This window comes from Ixodes scapularis, unplaced genomic scaffold, assembly GCF_016920785.2.
Source record: "Ixodes scapularis isolate PalLabHiFi unplaced genomic scaffold, ASM1692078v2 ptg000795l_1___fragment_3__unscaffolded, whole genome shotgun sequence".
Lineage (NCBI taxonomy): Eukaryota > Metazoa > Arthropoda > Arachnida > Ixodida > Ixodidae > Ixodes > Ixodes scapularis.
This window is the reverse complement of record NW_024610037.1, coordinates 479,265-502,713: the sequence shown is the minus strand read 5'-3', so window position 1 is coordinate 502,713 and position 23,449 is coordinate 479,265. Positions and strand designations below refer to the sequence as shown.

The 23,449-nt window shown below is 45.7% G+C and overlaps 1 pseudogene; it reads right to left on the bottom strand.

The window, feature by feature from the left end:
* Positions 1-7,844: 7,844 nt before the first annotated feature.
* LOC115317994 lies at positions 7,845-19,403 on the bottom strand (annotated as a pseudogene).
* Positions 19,404-23,449: the final 4,046 nt, after the last annotated feature.

Here is a 23,449-nt window from a genome sequence, read left to right as displayed (position 1 = left end):
AGTATAGCAACTGAGTTCATTGTTGCTGCAGCACCGCGAGGAAAAGGCCACGCACAGTTGGGCTCACGAGGAGCAGCGTGAATACTATAGAGCGGCAAAGGTAAAATTAACGGCAATACGACCAGCGGCGGCGTGTTGCGACCGGCGGCGCATTTCGTATAGTGCAGTAGGCAATTGTTGCAGGTGATGCCACAGTTTCGCTGACCAACCCCCTTCACAGCGTGGACTGGAGCCCCACATTTTTTTTTATTTATTAGATGCACGGAGGCTGCTCAGAATCATTTCAAAGTACCGCCGAAGCGCCTCCTTCCCGGAGCGTCACGTCATATTGCGCGGGTGCCTATCAAGGCTATGCACGCGCAATCTTGCTATTTTCAAAAAGGTCAGAAAAAGACGTCACGACTGGTGTCAGTGCGGGGAAATATGCCTGGCACGCTTGCAATTGCACGCGTTGTTTACACGAGCGACTCGCGCTTGGCGGCCGAAAGGTTCTTCTATGACGTAACAGCTTGTCGGAGGTTTTTCGTGTTTTTTCACGTTTAGTAACATCTTCGGTGAAAACGAACTATTCAAATTCACGGGATGAAAATACTATAGAATTCACCTTTAACTCCTTATTTTCTTCTTTTTTTTTCAAGTGCCTCTTAAGCTTCTTTTAATTGCGTCCGCATTACTGCCCTGGTACATATGCTGACCTTGGACATATTCTGACCTTGGACATTACTGCCCTGGTACATATGCTGACCTTGACTCGTCTGTCGTCGACGGCCTCCACTCAGGGGTGCTCAAGGTAACAATTGATAACACAGTTCTCATAATCCGGTGTTGAGGTTGGTCTACGGACCTTGTCAATCATCTCAAAGCAGCCGACTTTCACAATGGGCCAGCCGCACGTCGTGCCATGGTGTCGACGGGCCAACGGAGAAGCCTGGGAGTGTCGTTCTACCACTCAACAGCCGTTGGGACAAATGGCGAACTGCAGTAGCGATCGCAGGGCTTCCTCGTTTCTGATGTAGTTTTGGTGTGAAAAAACGAAATTATGTGTATGTTGGCTCAACCAATCTCAAGCCCCTACTTAGGGCAGCAAGTATGATTGTCAAGAAGCAGGAAACTCGCTGATACCGGAGGATACAAAAAAAAAATATCCCCGTACTATGCCTTTGCTAGTGCAAGACTAATCTTTGAGTATATTTGGGTATACTCAGTTTTAGTATGCTCAGCTGCGGACGCTCATGCACAGCTGAAAATGTATTTTGCAGCGTTTATCATGGTAAAAAAAATATTTGCTGTTACTATTTTGGCGCTAATACGACAGGAAGTTAACGCGAGCGATTAGTCGATTATATGATACATTAATGACTGCTGATTAATCGCATTCAACTTTTAATCGATGCCAGCCCTAAGGAAAACTGTTCTCCGCCCTCCCAGAAATAATCCACGTTGAGTCCTTCTTAGTCATCGCCAAAAATAGCTCTTCGGGTTGGGATGGAGTACAAACCAGTCGCGTCCGTTACCTCGCCTCGGTTTTTGAAAAATAAAAATTAAAAAAATAAATAAAAAGGCCGCCCTAAAACATGCCCCGAAACGAGGTAGTCTTGGATTCCGTCCGATCTTTCAGATGTGACCGTCGTCGACGCTCTTGGGCTTTGTTATCTTAGATGGTTATCAAATAAATTATTTTCGCACAACGCTGCACCGTGTGGTACCTACAATATATGTGGAAGAGCAAGTCGTCTACTTCTTGCGCAGGAGTTGTGGCAGAGGCGGTCACAAACATTGGTTCCAACACTTTAGGAACCGTGCGTATCTAATTCAAGCCCCGACCAGTGCGCCCCTAGCGGCAAACCGGTCGATTGCATCGGGGAGCTTCTCCCAGTTGCTGCGTTGGTTGTGCGTTATAGTGGGTTAGCGCTGTAATTTTTAAGATGGCTATTCCGCACCAAGAAAGCCGCAAGAATTGCTGCGTGGTCGGTTGCAACAGTACGTCGAAGATCGCGCACGGCACGTAGTACTACATCGTCCCTTCAAAGCCGTACGAGGCGGAGTACTGCGCGACCTGGGTGCGACATGTGCGTCCATACTGGTTAGTGGCGTTTCTTACCTTGCAGTTCGCGCTTTGTTTAAGCTGCTGACGAATAATACAATTACCTTTTTTCTAATCTGGCGACGATGGAACAGCATCGACACCGACGGCAAACTCTAAAGTATGCAGCAAATACTTCACCGGAATCGAGGAGCGAAATGCGGTCGCCCACCTAAGCCTACCGTTGGATGTTTCCATCAGCCTACAGTGGGAATCGCGGAACGGCGCGAAAAAAATCGCCCAGTTATTGTCAAGCGGATTCAGAAATAAACGTACGTAATTACCACAGTCCACTCAACGCCAACTACATTTTTTTGCGGGAGCGCTTAATTTTGTTAGCGGAGTACGGCGCTCCGTGACATCCACTTGTCCGTCGAAACAGACCTTCTTCACGTCGTACACGCGGCCAGATTCACGAAGGAGTTTTCCCTTCTTCATATTGGTACCACGGAAGAAGCTTTCTGGATTCGTAACCGCCTTAAACCCCATCGTAATAACCCCGGGAACACTGTCCGCTGCGCTGTTCATCGCCATTGCTTCTCCCCGATTATTCTCCACCGGCTACCGAAGAAGCTTTCCGGATTTGTAATCGCCCACTGTCCTCTGTGCTGTTCGTTGCTATTACTTCAGATGATTCTGCGGCGACGGCACTGGCTACAAAAGGAACTTTCCGAATTCGTAACTGCCTTAAATTCCTTCGTAATCACGACGGGGACACTGCCCGCCGTGCTGTTCGTCGCCATTGCTCCCCGATGCACCTGAGGCGGCTACCGCTAGGTCGCGGCGAACAATAGGCGACCGCCGCGACACGGCCGGCTTGCTCGCTTCCCTTAGGGGGGGAGTGGGGGGATAATTTAGGCACCGGGAGCGACCATGAAATCCGCGGAGGACGGAACCCAGGATATTATGTCGCGGCCGTCGCCACTGTGTCACGTGGTGCCGTCTACACTCTCAACAAAAGGATAGTTGTAGGGTACGACCTTTGGGGTAGTAAGAGTCCGTCACAGATATCGCTACCCCCCCCCCTTCGTTATACTAACAACCTCAAGGGCAGTCACACGGCAAGCAATCAACAGGTAATCAAAGTGAGCACCCCCAAAAGAAACATGGCGGCTGGCAAGCGACAGGGGAGCGATACGAGTAAGGCCTAGCGAGCTGGACTGCTTTTTTTCTAAAATACGATTCTCAAGTGCGTGCGAACGTTCGCTGTCTTCCGTGCGCACTAAAGCACTCCAAAACGCGCCTCGAAGCACCGGCACCGCACTTAGTGGGGAATTCGCGGGTTTGTCCGAGACTGCTTTCGCGCAGCCGGCTGCATTTGCTTCGCGGCCAGAAAAAATTCAAAGATGGAATCGTATAGCGACAAATGAAATGATGTCTTTATTGAACAGAGCATCTGCTTGCTGTGCTTGCCGTAAGCGATTCGGCTTTTTCGGTTGACAGCGGCGATGCGAAGCATCACCGATTCAAGCGGCGTCGGTTCCGATCGTTCAACGCTCCTGCTCACCTGTTAGCATTCGTTATCCACTTTCAAGTCCCTGCTAATCCTCACCGCGTCTGTGCACGCACTTGGAGCTGTACACCGCACGGAACACCCGTTCAACCTGCTATGGGACTGATTAGGTGTTGGACTGATCCTACTGGGACGAGAGAGAGGCCGAGAGCCGAACCCAAGCCTCCGTAGGCTGCTCCGTGGAGCCATGGAATGCCTCCATGTTTTTCGCCCAAATAAATAGACATATAAACGCGCGACTCCTTGAATTGGGCGGCGACAAGCGCCACCTGACGGATGTTTTTACCTAATTGAATAGACATATAAACGCGCGACTTTTTAAATTGGGCGGCGACAAGCGCCACCTAACGGACAACGCTCAAACTAACAAAAACGAAAAAGTAGCGGTCACTGTGAGCGCGTCGCCAGACATACACCTATATCACACCACACTTCAAACATTCGCGACATACAGGTAACATACGCATTGTGTGCATGAACGCGTTTACAAACAGCACAAGGTACAACATGGGACACTGACACTTTCTATTCCTACACACACAGAAAGTCGTCACCACCAGCTTATATACTGCTGTATTTTTTGTAACCGATTAGGCTGGTGACCACTGTCATATTTTGCATAAATACAAAAAGACTGTGCAAGATTTACCCGTATATAATATTTTCCCCTACCGCCCTTAGGAAAGCGCTTTTATCTCTAATGTAATCCACTGCAAAAGTGAACTGCAGGTTATAAATAAATTTGAATAGTCGCTACGCGTCACGTTTTCGTCAGTTTCGTTTTCTCGCTAGCCTACACTTCAAGTATACAGAAGCCTGTTTAATGAGTTGTATTAATTATCGAAACTAATTTCGGAAATTAAAACTTTCTGAACATGCTGACGCATTTTCTTTTCTCTTTTTACATATTCCGGCTCTGACATATCCGAATGACTTTGGCGGTGGTTGAGTACACGCAAAATAACGTTGAGTACACTGAGCACGCGGAGGTGATTCTGGCGAAGCGCGTCCACCGGTTCCCCCCGAAGTGTTTTCTGTTTTCTTCTTTTCACTACAATAGTTTCTGCTCAAGTGCGTGTCTTTCAAATGTATGTTCTATGCGCGAGCGCTCGCGCCAAGAGGACAGTGCAGAATTGCGCTTTCGGGCCCGTGCCTTCACCTAAGAACGCCGAGAACATAGTTCTCTGCGCCGCACCTGCTGGCGTCTGCAGCAGCATTTTTTCTAAAGCAAAAGTCTAAAACAAATAGCACTTCTATGTTTGCCAAAGCCTTATTTTTGGAAATACACTTGGAATCTTTTATATAGATAAAACGAGCGCGTGCCGGACGGACTGAAATCCTAGTCCCCTTGGGATGACACACACATCCATTTCAGATGACCGACACTTGCCCTAGCGGCCCTGCCATTGCTTGAAGCATTTTTTAAACGCCATTTTGGAAATGGACTTCAGCTGGGCCTTTATATTCCGCATTATATCTTCTTGTGACCCACATAGGGTCCCTTTCGGCGGCATTTTTATCTTGGGGAAGTGTCAGAAATCGCAAGGAGCGACGTCGGGAAAGTAGAGAGCCTGATGTGTGCTGTGTCTGGCCAAGAAACTTAATCAGATGCAAAGAACGAGCTGGTGCAGTCATGGTGCCACTGTCGTGTTCCAGCTACCCACAGATCCGGTGTCTCGTGCTGCACGGCATTTTAAAGAGTACTAGCAGAAGATACGTTCAGGTAGTAAGTACTCTTTGGTAATGTTTTAACCTTGTAGTGCATACTCGGGATGCATTACCCCAGGAGAGTCAAAGAAAATGATCAACATCACTTTGATGTTGCTATGCACCTGACATGCTTGTTTCCAGACCGGGATGTTGAATGTCTCCCTTGTGATGACTACACCTTGGTTTCCAGATCGTATGCGTTAACTCATGACTCATCACCAGTGATGACGGAGTTCAGGAAGCTGGAGTCGCCATTTATGGAGTCCAACATGTCTTGCGAGACCTCCAGACAGAGTTCCTTTTGCTCCTTAGTGAGCAACGTCGGCACAAATGTCAGACACTCTACGTAGACCCAAATCCTCTTTCGAAATTGAATGCACTGAACTGGAACACACTCCCACCTCAGCTGTAGGTTTTTAAATGGTGCTGCGACGGTCCTGCACAAATAGAGTCCGCACTTGGTTAATCACCTCGTTATTTCGGCTAGTTGAAGGCCTTCCGGAACGTGCGTTGCTTTCCACAGACGTGCGGCCATTTTTGATCCGGTAGTACCACTTGTTAATTTGTGCAATGTCCATGGCACTGTTGCCGAAAGCCTGCTGAATCTTTCTAATTGTTTCCATCTGAGTGTCACCAAGTTTGAACAAAATTTGAAGCAATACATTTATTTAAGCCGTAGCATCATCTTAGGAAAAGAAAGAAAAAACGACGAAGACTGGCTGCAATTACTCACTCGGAAGCTGACTGCCAGCGACTCATTTTCTGCGGGCCTGATAAAATTCAGTCATTTGCATTAATGTTCCCTTCACCTCTACACCAGAGGATGCTGTCCGCACTTCATTTGTTTCCACGTGACAAATTTAGGTCGGATACCTTCACATACTGCAAAATGCGGCAGGCCAAACCTGAGGGGGCACAGGCACGTAGCCAGAGGGTGCTTAGGCTCGGAGGGTGGGCGGAACGTGCTACCACAGGTTATGCCCTCTTCTTGTCAAAGTGCCTGTCAGTCAAGCGAATGGCTTTCAGAATTATTTATGCTTCAAAACAGAGTTCGGAGCTCTCTTCGGCGCTTCCACGAGTTGTTCTTTATCTTCTCTCTTTAAAAGGACCATTCTGTGGTCTGGGGTGTTGCCTGTAGGGTCCAAAGATCTAGACACTGAAGCCGCACAGGGTATGTGCTTCCCTCTTTAAACTGAACCGAAATCTGAATTTCGCAAAATAAGGCTCTAGAAGCGTTGAACAGGACTCTACGAACTCCAAAACATTACCTGTACATCGATATCTCAAAAGGAATGGCCGCACTTTTGGAAAAGAAGGGAGTGACCAAGCGAGGCCTCTGACATCACCGTCCTCCGGGAGAATTTGAGAATGAGGGGGAGTGGCCTCGCTTCGGTTCACCAGCTCGACACGGAACGTAGTGAGGAGGAGACGGAATGGAGAATCGTGACGTGCCTTGTCTTGTCGGCCTCGTCAACCGGGTTCAGTCGGGCACTTTTTTTCTAAAAATATGGGGATCCGTTAGAGATATCGCTGTATGAGTGATGTTTTAGGGTTTTGCATCGTCCCGCCTATCTGTCCAGCCTTGTTTTGAGAGTTCGAAAATTCGGTTCAGTATCCCTTTAAAGCTTAGTCGAAAGACATCACGTTTTACCCAGAGGCTCCACACCATACGTGTCACTCTCAAAGGTGTCATCTTTATCCAGCCCGATGATGGGCTGGATGTGAGCACTAGTGGCATTGCCTTGTTGGAACGCTTCTTCCACCCCAACAACGTGCTTCCAAGCATTGCACAAGCTTTCAGCCATGACCAACCCAGCTTCATTGATGAGCTATTGAAATATGGCACATCTCGAGAACTCCCAAGTGACTGTGGATGTGCCTTCCAGTCAAAGTCGCGTCTGAAATTCTGCAAGCCTGCCTCTCTTCCCCCCCCCCCCCCCCCAATCCGCCTTTACCTACCGTTTGAACGGAATCTTATCCGATATGTTCTCGGTGTATGCTATTGAAGCCCTGAACCCACAATATGACAGACGTAGCACACAAAAAGATGCCATTCACGTGCTCCATATCGAACCTTAACATCGAGCCATCGACCTCGTAGCTCCACGACGAGACGTGCTTCCTTGAAGGGGTGCAATATTACAAGATGAAGATACTGCTTATGAGAAGACGAGGTGGAGGACAACTAACTCGTGCAGCAGGAGTCCGGCCTTCTGCAACAATCTTCATTCCTATACAAACCACCTTTTCATAGAAACAATATTAATAGTGGAACAGCCCATGGGTCCCGGTGACAAGATGGCATTTCCGGGCTTTCAGTTATGCTGCACATAAAGAGAGCAACTTTTTTTATTGTGATCCCATACCTCTCAGTGTGACATAAGTGAGAACGTGAAGCATGCTTCTTAATCAATGCTTGCGGAAATGTATGAGCAAACTTTCAAAATTTCTAAAAATACAGAAGATGATGCCTGTTCCAATAAAAACCACCACAGTTTTTAATGTGTTTATTTTCAAAATATACAGTGCCAATTTAAATCGGAAGGCTTTCGTTTAAAAACAAATGGCATCAAGTAATGTAATTTAGGTTTAAAACAATGTTCAACTGAAAAACATAACGTAAGCAGGTCTTGAATCACAAGCAGCTCCAGACTTGCAATGCAAGTGTGCCCATTTTTGTGTGCGAAACCCCGATGGCATGCTCAAGAAGGGTGAGTGTATTTTGGATTTCAGCAGAGTATTTGATGTTAAAAGCCCAGAACAGGCACATCAACAACGACACTGCTTGTGTAAGGCTTGCAGCATCAATGGTCAAACCTTCGACTGTGACCGCATACACTGAAGATGTGAGCACGTCCTCACCAGTGTACAGAATACTTGGGCTCATGTACTAGGCGCCCGGCTCCTGTGACAAGGACAAAGGCCATTTCGATAAAAATACCAACATGCAAATTCCTGCACAATTAAAAAATTTCCCGAGTCATTTCATTCTTATTAAAAGTAAAACTTATACTTCTTTCAATTTGGTAATGCTGTTGGGCTAAGATGCTTTTAAAGTTTATCCAGACATATTGGGAAAAATATGCAAATCAATACTTGCTGTTTTGGCAAGACAAACGACATTAAAACAATTCCTCAGAAGGTCTTTACAGACAACCTGGTAATTGTTCAGTTTGTTATGTCGTCACATATTTTTCGCAAGAGCAGAGTTTTGGAAACAGCCCCACACTGCAGTTTATTTTGAAGTAAATGATTAAGCACAAAAGGTTGTATGTATCCATATAAACTTGCTGGATTGATCCTCAACTTTCGAAAGGAAAAAAAAAATATTTGCAATGTCTAACCGTAGTCTCAAGCAAGCGCCCACTCAAAATTCGAGGATAATCACGAAAAATTGGGGGATGGATGCTTCTGAGGTCCTCAATATGCAAAGGACTTGCCTTTGCATATTTTCGAAATGTCACAATATTGTGAGACACTTATTGTGGAATGGGTGGATGCTCGCATTTCACAGTAAATAAAACCCAGTTCGTTTTAAATATTAACTAGCATAATTATACAACTGATCCACCCAGTTCACTCAGGCATATCACTTGTTTCAAGTTGGAAGCTTTTTTTGTGGGTACCTATAAATGCGAAAAAGTACTATTTCTTCAATTGTTGTAGTGTTTTACATCACAACGCTCGGGAGGAGCTCTGCATTTGTTTTTCATTCCATCCTCCCCAAACATCAGGGTTTACAATGTTAGAGATTAGCTTTTGTTGGTATGAGAAAGTAGGATTTCTTCTCCCCAAAATAAATATGCGCCTGGTGCGACATAATGGACCTTTTCCGAGGAGCATTCTGCGCACGCGCGAGGATGCCAAGCAGCAAAAGACGGCACGAAAAATTGAGGAAATTCAGAAAGAGGCTGTGGATCAGTGAGTAGAACACGTAATTGCAGCATATTTATAATTGAAAGCATATTTATAACGGAAAGATAAACGCAACGTTTGGGTGGACGCCACGATGCCCTTTAAAGTTGCGTTAGGCATGCGCCGCAGCTCAGAGAGCAAAGAAACTGGTAGCGTGGCTCCAATTATAGATTGGTAGCGCAGGTAGGTCACTCCCTCGATTTTTAGTTCGTGCAGCCACCGCCTGGTGCCGTCGGTATGTGGAAAAGGTCTATTGCTGCAAGCACAACAGTACCCCTGTTATGCACCTTATTCTCATTTAAGCTGACGACAAATTTTGCATTCATTATCACTTTTCACCACAGTGATTTTTCTATTTACAGCTTTCCAGTTCTGTAAGAAAAAGAGAAAATATTTGCGCATCACTCATTCACAAAATGTCGTGTTCTGTACATTATATACCTGTGAACCCTTTTGTTACTATTTGAAATTAATAAACAAGTTTTATCACTTTCCACTTACCAGTCATTTGATGTTAATATCCTAATGGGCTTTTCTCTCTAATAATAAATATCTATTTTAATTGAAATAGGCATGCCGAGCAATTCATACTAGACTCTTCACGAGGTTGTTGCTTCTTTCCTTCAGCAGGCATGGCAGCAAGATCAGGGCACCGTTGGCAAGGAGAGCTGGAGAAAAAAAAAAGAAAAATAACATCTTGGAAAATAATGTTTTGCAATCAAATGTTGCCATGGTTATACAATCACAATATACCATCTAGAACCTTTACCAGGTGTTCACTACATTACTTCGTTTTAGCTTTGGCATGTCAACCTATAGTATGTATTCACCCGAGTCTTGGGAACAGTGCCGCCTTTGTGTCCGCGAGAGCAGACAACCACACCGCCACACCCGTACTGTCCGGCGATTTCTCTGCCGACACCATGCACAAACGACGGACGCTTTACGCAGTTGTGCTGTTACAGTGCAGTGTATAGTTGCGGCAACGTTATGATGTTGTCTTCGGAAAGTAGTTTTCCACCGTTGGGCCCTTATGGCAGACAGCCAACAGGAACATGTACACTACAAGAAGATGGAAATCTGCAGCGTGGATCCCATCGGTCTGTTGCCGAATTGCCTCGTCCAAGACAACAGGTGGCAGGCGCGGGTGGAAATGACTGACATCCAGGACTTCAGTGCAACCCACTTCTAACGATAATGAGAAACTGATCATTTCTAGTCTAGTCGTATCATAAAAGGGTAGCACTGTACTTGATGTTAACAACAAGTTTTGTTATGTGCAAGGAAGTCTTAAATGCCGGTAACTACGGGCTAATGGGTTCAGGCACTGTCGATGAAAGCAGTAATTGCGGAAAGCGCGATCGTCGTCTCGCAGGTAAGGTAGACCTACGAATATTTACTTTTACAAGTTTACTTTTACAAGTTTAATCATTATTTGATGTGGCGAAGTAGACTGAACTCGCGGCACTTGCTTTCAAGTACGTCTGTGGCACTTCTTGTTTTTGGCAGACATTATTTCTTTTGACATGTCGACATCTCGAGAGGGCTAGGCCTATCGTGCTGGTCAAGTTCAGCCGCTATAAAGGACTCCCAAGAGAAGACCCAAATGTAAGCTGCCTACCGGAGGAGGCGGAAAATCTGCCTTGAAAGAAATTATACCATTCTTGAGCATGTTTTTGTCTTTTGAGTCGCAGCAACCTCAAAGCTTTCGGGCGCTGTTGCTTGCCAGTGACAAGCAACAGCCCGTACTTTAACCTCGTGTTGCTCACATGGCGCCAACAATTCACAGTATCACTTTACAGTGTGCTGCACAGTTCTTAAGGAGAATGATTAGCCTTCTAAAAGTGAATCAAGCAAAGGTGCAGGCGTGCTCCAGAATTACGCGAATATCTTAAGTCTACCTCACCTGTGAGACGACAATCGCTCTCTCCGCACTCGCTGCTTTCATCAACGGCTCCTGGACCCTTTAAAATACTCGGTTGAGCGTGACAAAATGTGTCTACAGGAGGTAATCTGAGATGCCAGTAATTTCCCCCAGCGGCCATAGCTAAGCTCTTGGACGTGCGGCTGTGGAGCGAACGGATTCATGCCGCAGATTTCCACCTTCTCATAGCCTGCGCATTCTTTTCCACTGTCCACCATAGGGGCCCAGCAATGGAGAAACCCGTGCCGTAGACAGCATCGTAACATTGCCTAGACTATACACTGCACCGCACCACCGCAACTGCATAGAGCACCCGTCGCTGTCACTTGCGCGTGGTGTTGCATGCAAGAATCACTGGGCAGGGGGGCTGTACAAGCACAGTTGTCTGGTTTCGCGGACACAAAGATGGCACTGTTTCCAGAATGCACCGGTCCCAAGCTGCGCTTAAATACATCCCATTGCTGAAAAAAGTTCTGCTCGAGCCATAGGCTATAATGTAAGCAGCATCACAACAGCTGGTTCTGTTGGCACACATAGGCAAATAAGGAAGGTTAGAAAATATTTCTGCCTGTAAACAAAATTAATGCAGAGGTATAGCACTTTTTCTTCAGCTACTTACTTTTACCCTCTTCCGGGCAGTTCTCGGCGGCTTCCAATATTTGTTTTGCCTTTTGTTTTGATGATGGCTTCATACGGAAAAGCTCATAGAGGGCCTTGGTGCTTCTCTCAAGGAGGGCTGTGAGACCCTCCTGGGCATCTCTCCCTGTCTGGCGTCGGAACTCCTGCTGAATCTGTAATAATAAACTTTGCTCAACTTATTTAAAATATTTCAAAATCATAACAAAAACGTTCATAAAGATTTTTGTCCAATAACATAGCATGACAATTAAGGCTATTCATGCTTTTTTGCTCTCGGAGATACAACATGCGTTACCTAAATGATATATTTTAGTACTATTTTTTCAACCATCTAGCTTTGACTTCTTGCAATGTTTGGAGTTTGCATAATAGTTTCCCCAGCTGCACATTAACATTAATCATATTTCTATGTTTGAGGTCGAAACTTACATTACTGCCGAGTTACTGGCATATGTAGACAAGTTGTGACTATACTAGCCTTTTATAAGACGTGAAACAAAATGATTAGGAATTGATGTCTCCCACTGAAATATTTTTGGATCATTCTACCTAAATGTATAAATATCGTAAGAATCCTAAAAACAATCTGAACCGTATATTACTGTGAAGGTAATCATGTTCACAGCCACCTTAATCAACCAGCCATTGAGCTGTACAGCAAGGGCATTGTGATAACTTGTCATGGTTCAAGAAAATGCTACAGCTAGTGGCAGCTAACACATCAGGTTGTGAAGTGAAGACCTCAACGGACGTGGAACATGACTGCTACTATACTGCGTTTCATAGTTAAGCTAAAATGCTGCCATGGCTAGTTGTGCAAGCACATGGCTTTGTCTAGTACCTCATTCGCATGCGACCACATGCAAATGAGATGCTAGACAAAGTCAAGCTCTCGTGCTACTAGCCTTGGCAACATCGTAGCTTAAGTATGAAATGAAGTATAGTTGGTCATACAGACAAAATTCATTACAACGGACTAACATGACCTAGTGCAAAACATCCCCCCTTGTATCCAAACTATGCTGTATCCAAAACGAAGAGGAGCAGAAATGGATAATTTCTTACAGCGCGACTTCATGAAGCTTTATTTGCAAATCTTTCAGAAAGAACAGTGTGATGCCAGGCTGCTGGGATTGTCTGAGTGAACATGCAGTAACTTTTCACTGGATATTAACTATATGCAGGAGTGTACATTTTACTTGGTTTAGCTGTGTAAACGATCCATCTTCGTACTCACTGATTATGTTTCTACGTATCTGGCCAGGATTTAAGGCAACTACTTTGTCTGCTACTCGGAGACGACGCTTTCGTTAACGATAACAGCTCTTCCGTAGATTTGCATAAAGACAACATTGTGTCGGATTTTAAACAGACCAAGTCAGCCAGCCCTCCCTGAAATTGACAAGGCCAAGGCCAAAAATCACAGCAAGCTCTTCAGCACGCTTTCTCAGGAGCAATCCATTTACTGGAATGCCCAGCGCGAATGCGCCTCACTGTCACAATAAAGGGATCATCGCAACACACGGCCAGGTAGCTAGCCTCCCAGAGTCGCAAGTGTTTTCTGCAGATGTCACCAGAGACATGCTTCTGTTCGATTCCCTTGTTCTTCATAATTGTACTGATTGTTTGCTTGTACAGGGCCTTTGCAACATTCAAAGGTTTTTACCTAGATCCGCAGTGCTGGTGATTCTCACTTTATTGCCAAGAAATCGATTTTATCCTTTATGCGGACATATCAATGCCAGCCTCGTCGAACATGAATGGTGCGCAGACACACAAACATAAAAAAGGGCAAATTGAGAGGTCACTGATTTGGCTACCCAGGCGAAAATTTTCAACTGGGACCAATTGGTCCCAGATGCAACTGGTTTATGGAACGATTCCCAGTTGCAACTGGTCCCAGTTGGAGTTGGTCCCAGCTGGAATTGCTCCCAGTTAGAACCGGTCCCAGTTGGCGTTGGTCCCAGTTACTGCTGATACCAACTCCAGCAACAATGAAACACGGCACAAAATGGAAGGTTGACAAGACTTTATTGTCAAAAACTTGAAGAATGAAACTAAACAATAGGTTCGGTGACGTACACGCTCCGGGTTTAGCCACTTGCTTGCGACGGTTAAATCGCTTTTTCAGAGGTGGTATTCATGAGATGAAGGAAGATCGGCCGCTGGCGTCTGTTAGTGAAGACGTCCTCAGCTTCTCTTCCCATCGTGTGAAGAAAGGTGCTCACCCGTGATCCCGCGTTGCGCAGGTGAAGTCCTGATAAGATGCGGCAGCGCTCCCACCTTGCAATCTCTGTCACAACAGTCGATCATTTTCGAGGTAGACCTCCCGCCATTTTCGCCATTGTGCTCTCCACGGCGTTTTCTCTTCCGTCCGGTCTTTCCTGGGTGCCCTCCAATCGCTGAACTGCATCTTTCCATCCTCGAAGTTCACCGCCGCCACCATGGTGTGTGTACAGTTAGGTCCAAAGAAGCGCAGCTGTAGTTTTGACATTTTCATAACGACGCCAACTTCGGCGATGGCGACCCTTCTCTACCGTGTCCGACCGACTCCGGCTGCTGCGGCGTCGCGTCTGTCGCGTCACCATAGGCAGCGCCATCTGTCGACAACGCGTACCACTAATCCGCACCCGCGTGCCACGGCGGCCCGCTAGCTCTGATTGGCCGAAAGATAAATTTATTTATTAAAAAAAAATACTGTATTGAAATAAATGTTTTAATATATTATAATAATGCACTAAATGTTCATTTAAGTGATCACATTTTGTCACTAATTATATTTTCCAATTAAAAAATACTTTGTTAATTAAAATTTTTATATTTTTATAAATATAAATGTACCCCACTAATTAAAAATTTCCCTATTTGTATAAGTCTAAAAATGTTAGTGTTTTAGTTTTCTTCATTAGTAAAGGTCAATCCACCCCCAACTTGTCAAAATTGTTGCCCCGTGTAAACTGGGAACGAGAAAGGCATTTGAAGACCGACTGGGAATCGCTCCAACCAGTTACCTTCCTAACTGGTCCCAGTTCACTCCATCCCCAACTGGGAGTCAAACCAGTTGACTTCCAACTGGGAATGGTTCGAACCAGTTGGCTCCCAACTGGGAATGGTTCAAACCAGTTGACCCCTCAGCTGGTCCCAGTTGGACTCCTATTGCTCCCAGTTGATTCCCAGTTGGGACCAGTTAGTCCCAGATGATTCCCACTTGGGACCAGTTAGTCCCAGTTGAAACCAGTTGAGGTGCCAACTGGTCCCAGTTAAAATTTTTCGCCTGGGTAGGGTTCACTCTATTTCGTGCTACAGCATTTAAGTTGCCAATGACAGCCTTTTCTAATCAAACTAAGACATCTCAGTCATAAAAAATTGGCGTCACAAAAAATGCATCTAAGTTTGTAAGTGTCGCTCCGGACCTAACTTTCCTCCAAATCTGGTCTGCTGGAGCCAACACGAATCTGTTATACCCATGTCCATTGAAACCAAAGTTTGTTGCATTTAAAATTTATGTGGACCCAAAAACAAATCCACAATATGGTTTGTCATACCCCAGTTCATACTAATGAGTGTTGGCTTTAATGGGTAAAAATTTTAGAAATACCTACCTCTTGTGCCCGTGCAAGTGCTGGGTACCGATCCGTCACAGCAGCCACAGTCAAATTTTCTGTATTTAGCCATGCCCTCCTAGCTTTGTAGGTCCTGTTCATTGCATCTTGTACTTTTTTTCGATCCCATACTGTCTTCTTCATCTCCTTCTTCATGAGGTCCACCTGTTCTTGAACTGCTGCCTCGTCCTCTCCAGTGCCACAGCTTGCAGCTGGAAACACCTGAAATTCAGAAACCATTAAAGACCACATGGATCAGCTTTTACTCTTTCCAATAGAGGATGAGCTTCCCGAGCAGAAAACACGCACAAGTTTGTACCCCCTCCTCTCTTTGTCACGCTTGCTTGGGGAGGAAGACACGAAGGGGCTAGGAAGACCCGAAGGAGATTTTAAGTAAAATGCTCCATTCCATTAGTAAACAAGACACCCATGCCAGCAGTGCACTTTTTAAGCATGGCATGAACCTCCTGTCTCTCTGCTGTAGATAGCAACACCACTAACCCGAGCTGATGGGCAGGTATGCGTGGCTCGCACCTCGTGCAGAAGAACGTTCTCTAGCTTATCCAACAAATCTTGTCTTTGTACCAGGCTACCATCGTGCAGTTTCCTTTATGCAATACTCTATCATGCGACAGTTCTGCCAAATCTGACCAACATCTCTTTTATTGCCTTTTTTTTTTCTTCTGTTGTGATTGGGTGCCAGAATACGTTTCTGAACTTTCTTTTATGGAGGCTGGAGATTACACTCATAGTGACAAGGAAAATCAGTAGTGCAGCAAATGTTATATGCTGCATACATAAATTAGTAAATGCCTCTTCAGGTTTAATTTCTTTCCATGGTTGTGATGAGCCCATGTGGTACAGCTTGCAGAAGGCAAATTCAGGCAGTTTTCTGGCAGCCCGCTGACTAGACCCTTTCTGAAGCAAAACTTTAACCTGAATTTTGAGTAAGTGTGGAGGCTTTGCTAGGCAAGGCTTTAAAAAAACAAAATCTCAGAAGGGCTGACAAGTTATGAACTTACATTTCTTACTGCATTCTTTGGCCTACACTGCTGGTTGCAAGAAGTGCAGCTCTTCGCTCTCGGTGAGCCTTAGCTTGAGCTTTTCTGGCGTCCACTTCGTTCACACCGGCTGGCATCCTTCTCCTTATGTTTCCGGCCATGTGCTTGATACTTGCATGCCAGGAAGCCTAAAATATAACATTAGCAAAGATTTTTGGCTGATAATTGCATCATTAAAGATATTGGGCAGGAGATCGAACTATGGGGGCACTCTGACCCGTTTGTTTCCCCACACCTCGGTGTTTACTCAACACAAGGCCTGTGCACATTCCCACGGGCCTTATGGGCATGTCAATGTCATCTTCTATAATAGAGCGCGGGGCACAGTATAATGTAAAAAATACTAACAATCGACCAGGCGACGTTAAGTGCCGGATCTATCTTCAGAGAATGCGAGCTTGACCCACTTCGGTTTTTGTGCTGAGCTGGGGCCGTGCATGCTGCATTGTTCATGCAGGCCGGAGTGGAAACAAAAAAATTACACCATCTTCCCGAGGGAAACCATGGGATGATGCGGAGCATCGTTCCATCACACTTCATCGGAAGAACGGAGTGAAGTGGAGTCAACAGCGGTGAACTGAACGCCCGCAGAAATTGGTTTGCTCTTTATGTTTATACAGCCTTGATGGAGATGCGCCTCAACGGGTAATCGGTCTCTTAGCTGTAGATGAGAAATTTAGCCAGTGCAGTACAACCGCTAACCTGGGATTTTTAACGTGCATCACGCAGTAGTGATCACACGAACGCGTGCCGGTACGAAACTCATCCAGATCGAAACGGGCGGGGGTGGCGGGGACTCGAACCCAGGAGGTTCCCAGCGCAAGCCTTCGCTCCACGCTCCAAGCTGAGACGCGTTAGGCCACTCGGCCACTTCCTCCCCTTGAACGCGCGCAGCGCGCTACCGCTGCTTTTATTCACACTTGAAGGAGAGGAAACTAGAGGAGGAGAGTTGCGCCTGCGCGCGCGGTGCGAGTAGAAGCGAACGCACGCGGAGTGCACGCAGCTGGTAGCTGCGTGCACTTCGCGCAGCTGTTGGAGAGATAGAACGCACGCGCAGCTGTTAAAGAGAAGGACGCAGCTGTTAGCTACGTGCACTTCGCGCAGCTGTTGGAGAGAGAGAGAACGCACGCGCAGCGAGGAGTTGCGCATGCGTAGTGTGAGTGCGGACTACGACGCCGCGGATCATAGACCCGAGCAAGAGATGCTCCGCACCTAAAAAAGCTCTCCTCCCCCTCACCGGAGAACACAAACTCCAGCCCAACGCTGACGCCGCATTCGGTTATGTCGGCCGAGCGCTAAGTCACTGCATTTGTTGTCCCCATCCGTGTAGTTGTAAAGTCAACCGCTTGGAGCGTCACGGTCGCTCCTCCTCCCCAATTGCCCTCAGAATCTGGCAAGAGTAAACAATTCATGTTTGACACCAGTGCATAATCTGATGAATTTGTTGTACGTGTTTGCCATGAAGGGCAAAGGCACAACAGCTGATTGGCTGCAATTAAATCATCCAAGCAGAGCAAAGGCACCACAGTTGGTTAGCTCCAATTAAATCATCCAAGTAGGGAAACAAATACTCACACAGTGTGTCCGTGACTTGTCCTTGAGCTGTGGGTATCTTCTTACTAGGTCTTTGGCGGCTGCGAGATAGTGTTCGCAAGGATACTTAGGACAAATTTCAAAAGTCAGTCACTTGTCCGGTCGGCTACTGAGAAGTGAAACTGAGAACCGGCATTATTTAGCTCATAGTTTAGTTCCATTTTATAGTCAGTAGAGGATTTTTATCTTTCCCAGCAGAATTTCTTCGTCACATCAGCACTGCAAGACCTGTAATCTATGCACATAATCAAAATTTCCCTTCCTAACATTGTGCTTTGAGGCAGTTTAAGAAAAAACTACCAGCACAAGCGTGCAATTTGCAGAGAAACAAAAACTAAAGTATGACGAAGACAAAAACTTACCTTGATACTACGGATGAAATCAGAGCACACAGAATATGTGGAGCGCGCGGTAAGCTTTGCTGCACTCACAGATGGTTTTCTACACTTTTATTTCCTACCTCGCACTTTACACATCGTGTGTACCGCAACTTAATCCATAGGATCAAGGAAAGTTTAATCTTTTCTGCTTGAAAATGACACTAATGTGCTAGTGTAGATTTATGTGTGTCTCCATGTTTCAGTGGGTTCTAGAGGTGTCCATAGTCCTTTTCCTCGTCTCTTGGCGGGGAAACAGAGCGTTGAGATTTTTCCCTTTGCCTGTGAGTGGAATGACTATGGGGGATAAATGGCCGAGTAAGCTAGTGCACAGTAGCTCGGAGCGTGGAGCGGGAGCTTGTGATGCAGAACCCATGGATCCTGGATTCGATCCCCACCACTGTCCATCTCAATCTGGATGAGTATTGTATCAATCTGCGGCCGTGTATCATTACTGTGTGATACAGATGAAAGACCCAAGGCTAAAAGTCGTAGTGCACTGACAAAATTTCTCATCTACAGTGTAAACTAGTGTCAGTGTATGTACACTGGCTCACCGACCACACGCTGCCTAAGCACTTATGTCCAATATGATTTTGAGTTGCGATGACTCCATTATGACAATAATTGATGCACATGAAGAGGTGCAGGTCTTGCAAATGCCACATCAAGACATTGTGCCAGTCTGCCTGATGGAAGCTATGAGAAGAAACAGAAACGACACTATGCGGCGTCAATCATCTATAGAACTCTTGCTTGTGCCCGCACACCATTGAGCAAACACAAACACATAAAAGGCGAAGGGGATGAGGCGATCCAGAAGCCTCGCGTACTACGGTGATGGCTAGAGCACGAGCTCACAGCAAGGCAGGATGGTCCGATTGTGCAAGAGCTCGTTCAGCGAAAGCATTTAGTAAAGCTATAAGCTCGCACTGCCTCGTGCCTCTCACCTTGTTTTTGCTGTGATGCTCATTTTTATAACACATTCCATGTTAAAAATATATCTGTTCTGGTAGTAACAGGTATCAAAGAAAGTTTGTTAGCAGAGCACCTTTGCCAAGCACAGAAATTCGAAAACATTCGAAACTACGAGAATGTACCAATTATGTGTCGTAACAAACACAGCTCCATTACCACAAATTAAAATTGAACTAGCAGAACTGACCATGGAAGAAATGGTTATTATATTTCAGGATACACATTCTACAGAGCAGCATTTGCAGAACACACATTTTTCTAATCCCAAATCATGTAAGCTGTAGTGCCAAAAGTGATCATATGGATGACATTCCTTGGACAGATTTTGCACAAGTGCAGCTCAGTCACTGTGGAGCTTAGAACGTGAGGCATAAGCATACACACATCGCTATGGACTAGCATCAGTATTCCCACTGCTATGAACTAGCATCAGTATTAAAGGGGCCCTGCAAGGACATTTACTGGTTTTTAATTTGCACTGAACCTGAGCACACTGAACGTAGTAACTTAATGAAACTTTTCTTTTCTCGAAATTCACTTTATTTTAAAAGTTATAGGCAACTTAGAATTACAAAAACATGCAAAAAATAACCTCCTTCATGACGTTCTTGGTTGCTTCAGTGGCCATGAACTAGACGAGGGGTAGTGAGCTTAACGAGCGCTCACGGGCTGCCGCACTCTGTGTCGACAGCACGAGAGGGCGCCACTAAAGGATGTTGTGGATAGGCACTAAAGGATGTTGTAGAGCGCGCTCATTGCATTTGCTGTGCGATTAAGGACTAATTCGGTATGACATTTCATTGGCCACAGACGACAGCAAACACGGGGTAAAGATCAGTTCAGAATGGAAGGCACTTCCATACCGCGAAACAGCCAAACCGCGAGGCAAAGCTTCTCGCCGAAGGCGTTCGCAACGCTCGGAGCCGGTCGGATCCTCCAGTCCGTAAACGACCGCAGCGCCACCGCGTACATCTGGGACCTTTCCGTGTCGGCGCCTGATCCCACTACTCTTTTCTAGTATGCGCCGCCTTTTCCACCGCTTGGTGGCGGGTATGTCGACGGGTCATTTCTTGTTTCCGCACTTTATAAACGGCATTCGTTTCTTTTCTGATCAAAAATACTGAACAAAATCTTCTTTTAAAAATAACTGAAACTGTTCGCGCCGCTTATATTTTGTATTTCGACTAAAAAGAAGCTTTCAGCAGCTCTGACCAGTGGTAAGCCCAGGACCTAAGACGTAACATTTTGCGCGCTTTCGGTACCGCGGGTCGCCCCTGTCGGTGAATGAGGTTTCCGCGTCGTCCGGTTAAAATATTATAACACCAATATTTAGTTACTCTCTCCGTGCCCGCTGGCTTGCCCGAACTCCAAGAGACGGAAAAACCGCAAAAAGATAGACGCTTAAATATGATTGCAGGGCCCCTTTAATGAGCGAAAAGTGTGAAACAAACGCTGCATTGGGTTTGATACTCACATAGTATTGACGAATAGTGCAGAAACAATCTGCTTTACGATCTTCGCTCGCAAAGCTCCAGACACTTGGCCTTCTTTTGTCCCCGTAATCTCTTAACAGATGTTGACCGGGAAATCGTGGAACTTGTACCCCGAAGGTCCAGGGGTCGGCTCTATGAGTGCAGGGCCGGGATAAGATGCAGTGCTGTCGTAGCTAATCTCGAGATCAGGAACACTACTGCAGAGAAAAGCATGCCCTCTTTAATTTGTCCACCATCTATCTGACATTCACATGAAACAGTACGTTCGACCTAATATAACGTTAAAAGACAGAGCTCAGTCCCACACGCATGTGATGTATCCATCATCATCATCATCAACCTCTTCTATGTCCACTGCAGGACGAAGGCCCTTCCTACAGAAATCCAACCACTTGGATCCTGCTAGGCCATGGTCCATTCTTTCCCTCCAAAGTTCCTTATTTCATCAATCCATCCAGTCTTTTGCCTGGCTTTACTTCTAATCCCGTCTCTTGGTACCCATTCTGTCGTTCGAGTAGTCGACCTAGGGGCGGATATAGAGGGGCGGGGGTTCGGATGTCCTGACCCCCCTCTTGAATTCTCCTTCGTAAATATTTATGGCGTGGAAATGGGAAGGGTGGAAGGGGGGGGGATCTTAAACATATGATACACTGACAAACACCTGACCCCCCCTCAAGAAATACCTGTGTCCGTCCCTGAGTACACCTGTTGTCGCTCCTCCACATTACATGTCCGGCCCCACTTCCACTTCTTCCTCTTAATTTGTGCTAGGATGTCTTCTACCTGGATTTGTTCTCTACTCCATGATGCTCACTTCCTATACCTAAGTGCCACCCCCACCATCTTCCTTTTCATTGTTCTTTGTGCTGACCCAAGTTTTCACTCCACGAGTTTAGTAAGGCCAATGTTTTGACCCCATAAGATTGTACTGGAAGCATGTATTAGTTGTATACTGGTCTTTCAACGACATCATAGTGCTTCCCCAAATGCGCTCCACCCCATACCAATTCTACGCCTGATCTTTCTCATGATTGTGATCCGTCGTTATAATCTGCCCGAGGTAATTATGTTCATCCACATGTTTGAGTATTTCGTCGCCTAGTCTGAAGGCCTGCCTGACGGTTTGACATTACTTCAGATTTTTTCATATTTATCTTTAAATCAACGACAGAACTCTCCCTTTGCAGATCCTGAATAATTCGTTGCAGATCCTCCACAAACTAAATTATGAGGACAATGTCATCCGCAAATTTAAGGTTGCTCAAATATTCCCCATGTACTCGCATCCTTAACTTGTCCCAATCAAGTTTCCTAGACACTCCTTCTTGGCAGGGTGTGAATAATTTCAGAGATATTGTGTCACCCTGCCCCACGCCCTTTTCGATGGGGAACTTCTCGGTCTTCTTATCGAGGATTAGTGTTCCTGTACAGTCGTTATATATACATCTTCCAATAGCATTGCGTAAGTATCCTCAACTCCCTGGTACCTCAATGCTTCTATGACTGCGGCAGTTTCAACTGAATCAAACACTTTTTTTGTAATCTATGAATGCCATGTACAGGAGTCCATTATATTCTGCCGATTTTTCAATTATCTGGTTGACTACATGAATGTGGTGCATTGTTGAGTAACCTTTCCAAAATCCAGCCTGTTCCCTTGGTTCATTGAAGTCTAGGGTAATGTTTATGTAATTAAGGATTCCTTTGGTTAACAACTTGTACAGTACAGACAGGACACTTATGAGTATATAGTTCCTTAGATCTTTAACACCCCCCTTCCTGTGGATCAGAATCATGTTTGCATTTTTCCAAGCTTGCGGTACCTTGGAGGTTCTGAGGCCTTCCGAGAACAACATGCATAACGTATATAAATATATAGTCATTTCTTTTTTCTTTTGCTTATATATTTGAAACTGAAACAGCCCTCACACTCACTACAACAAACACACAGACCAGTTGTTCAAGGATTAAATGTTTTGAAATATACCAACATTTGGAAAGGTTGTACAGCCGTAACATCCAGGAATGGGTTTTCGACCAGTCGTAGCACATCCCCATCCGCGACGATGGTTGCCTCGTCAATATAAAAAAACTCGTTAAGGACATTGTCCTTCACCTGCAGCCAGATTATAAATATGTGACCTAGCTCAACTGTTCACAAACATCCAAGCCTAAACACGAGAACTCAGGTGATTGGCTTTCATTCATCTTTCCCACAAGAAAATGAACAACCCAACTTCATAGGCATATGGATGTACAGGCCCGAGTCAGTGGCGTAGCCAGGAATTTTTTTCAAGGTGGGGGGTGAGGCGGTGGGGCTGGGACATCCGTGAGGTGGCTGGGAAGTCCATGACTTGGGGTGCGGAGAAAAGGGGGGGGGGGGAGGGAGGGAGGGGGGTCGTCAAAATGCGTGTGTATATTACAAAATCAGCAACCTTTTTTTTTTTTTTGGAGGGGGGTAAAGTTTTATATTCTCCTTCCCTCCCTCCAGTCCCTGGCTATGCCCCTGGCCCAAGTTAACTCAATAAAAAATACTTCAAAATGACGTGAAAAAAAAATCA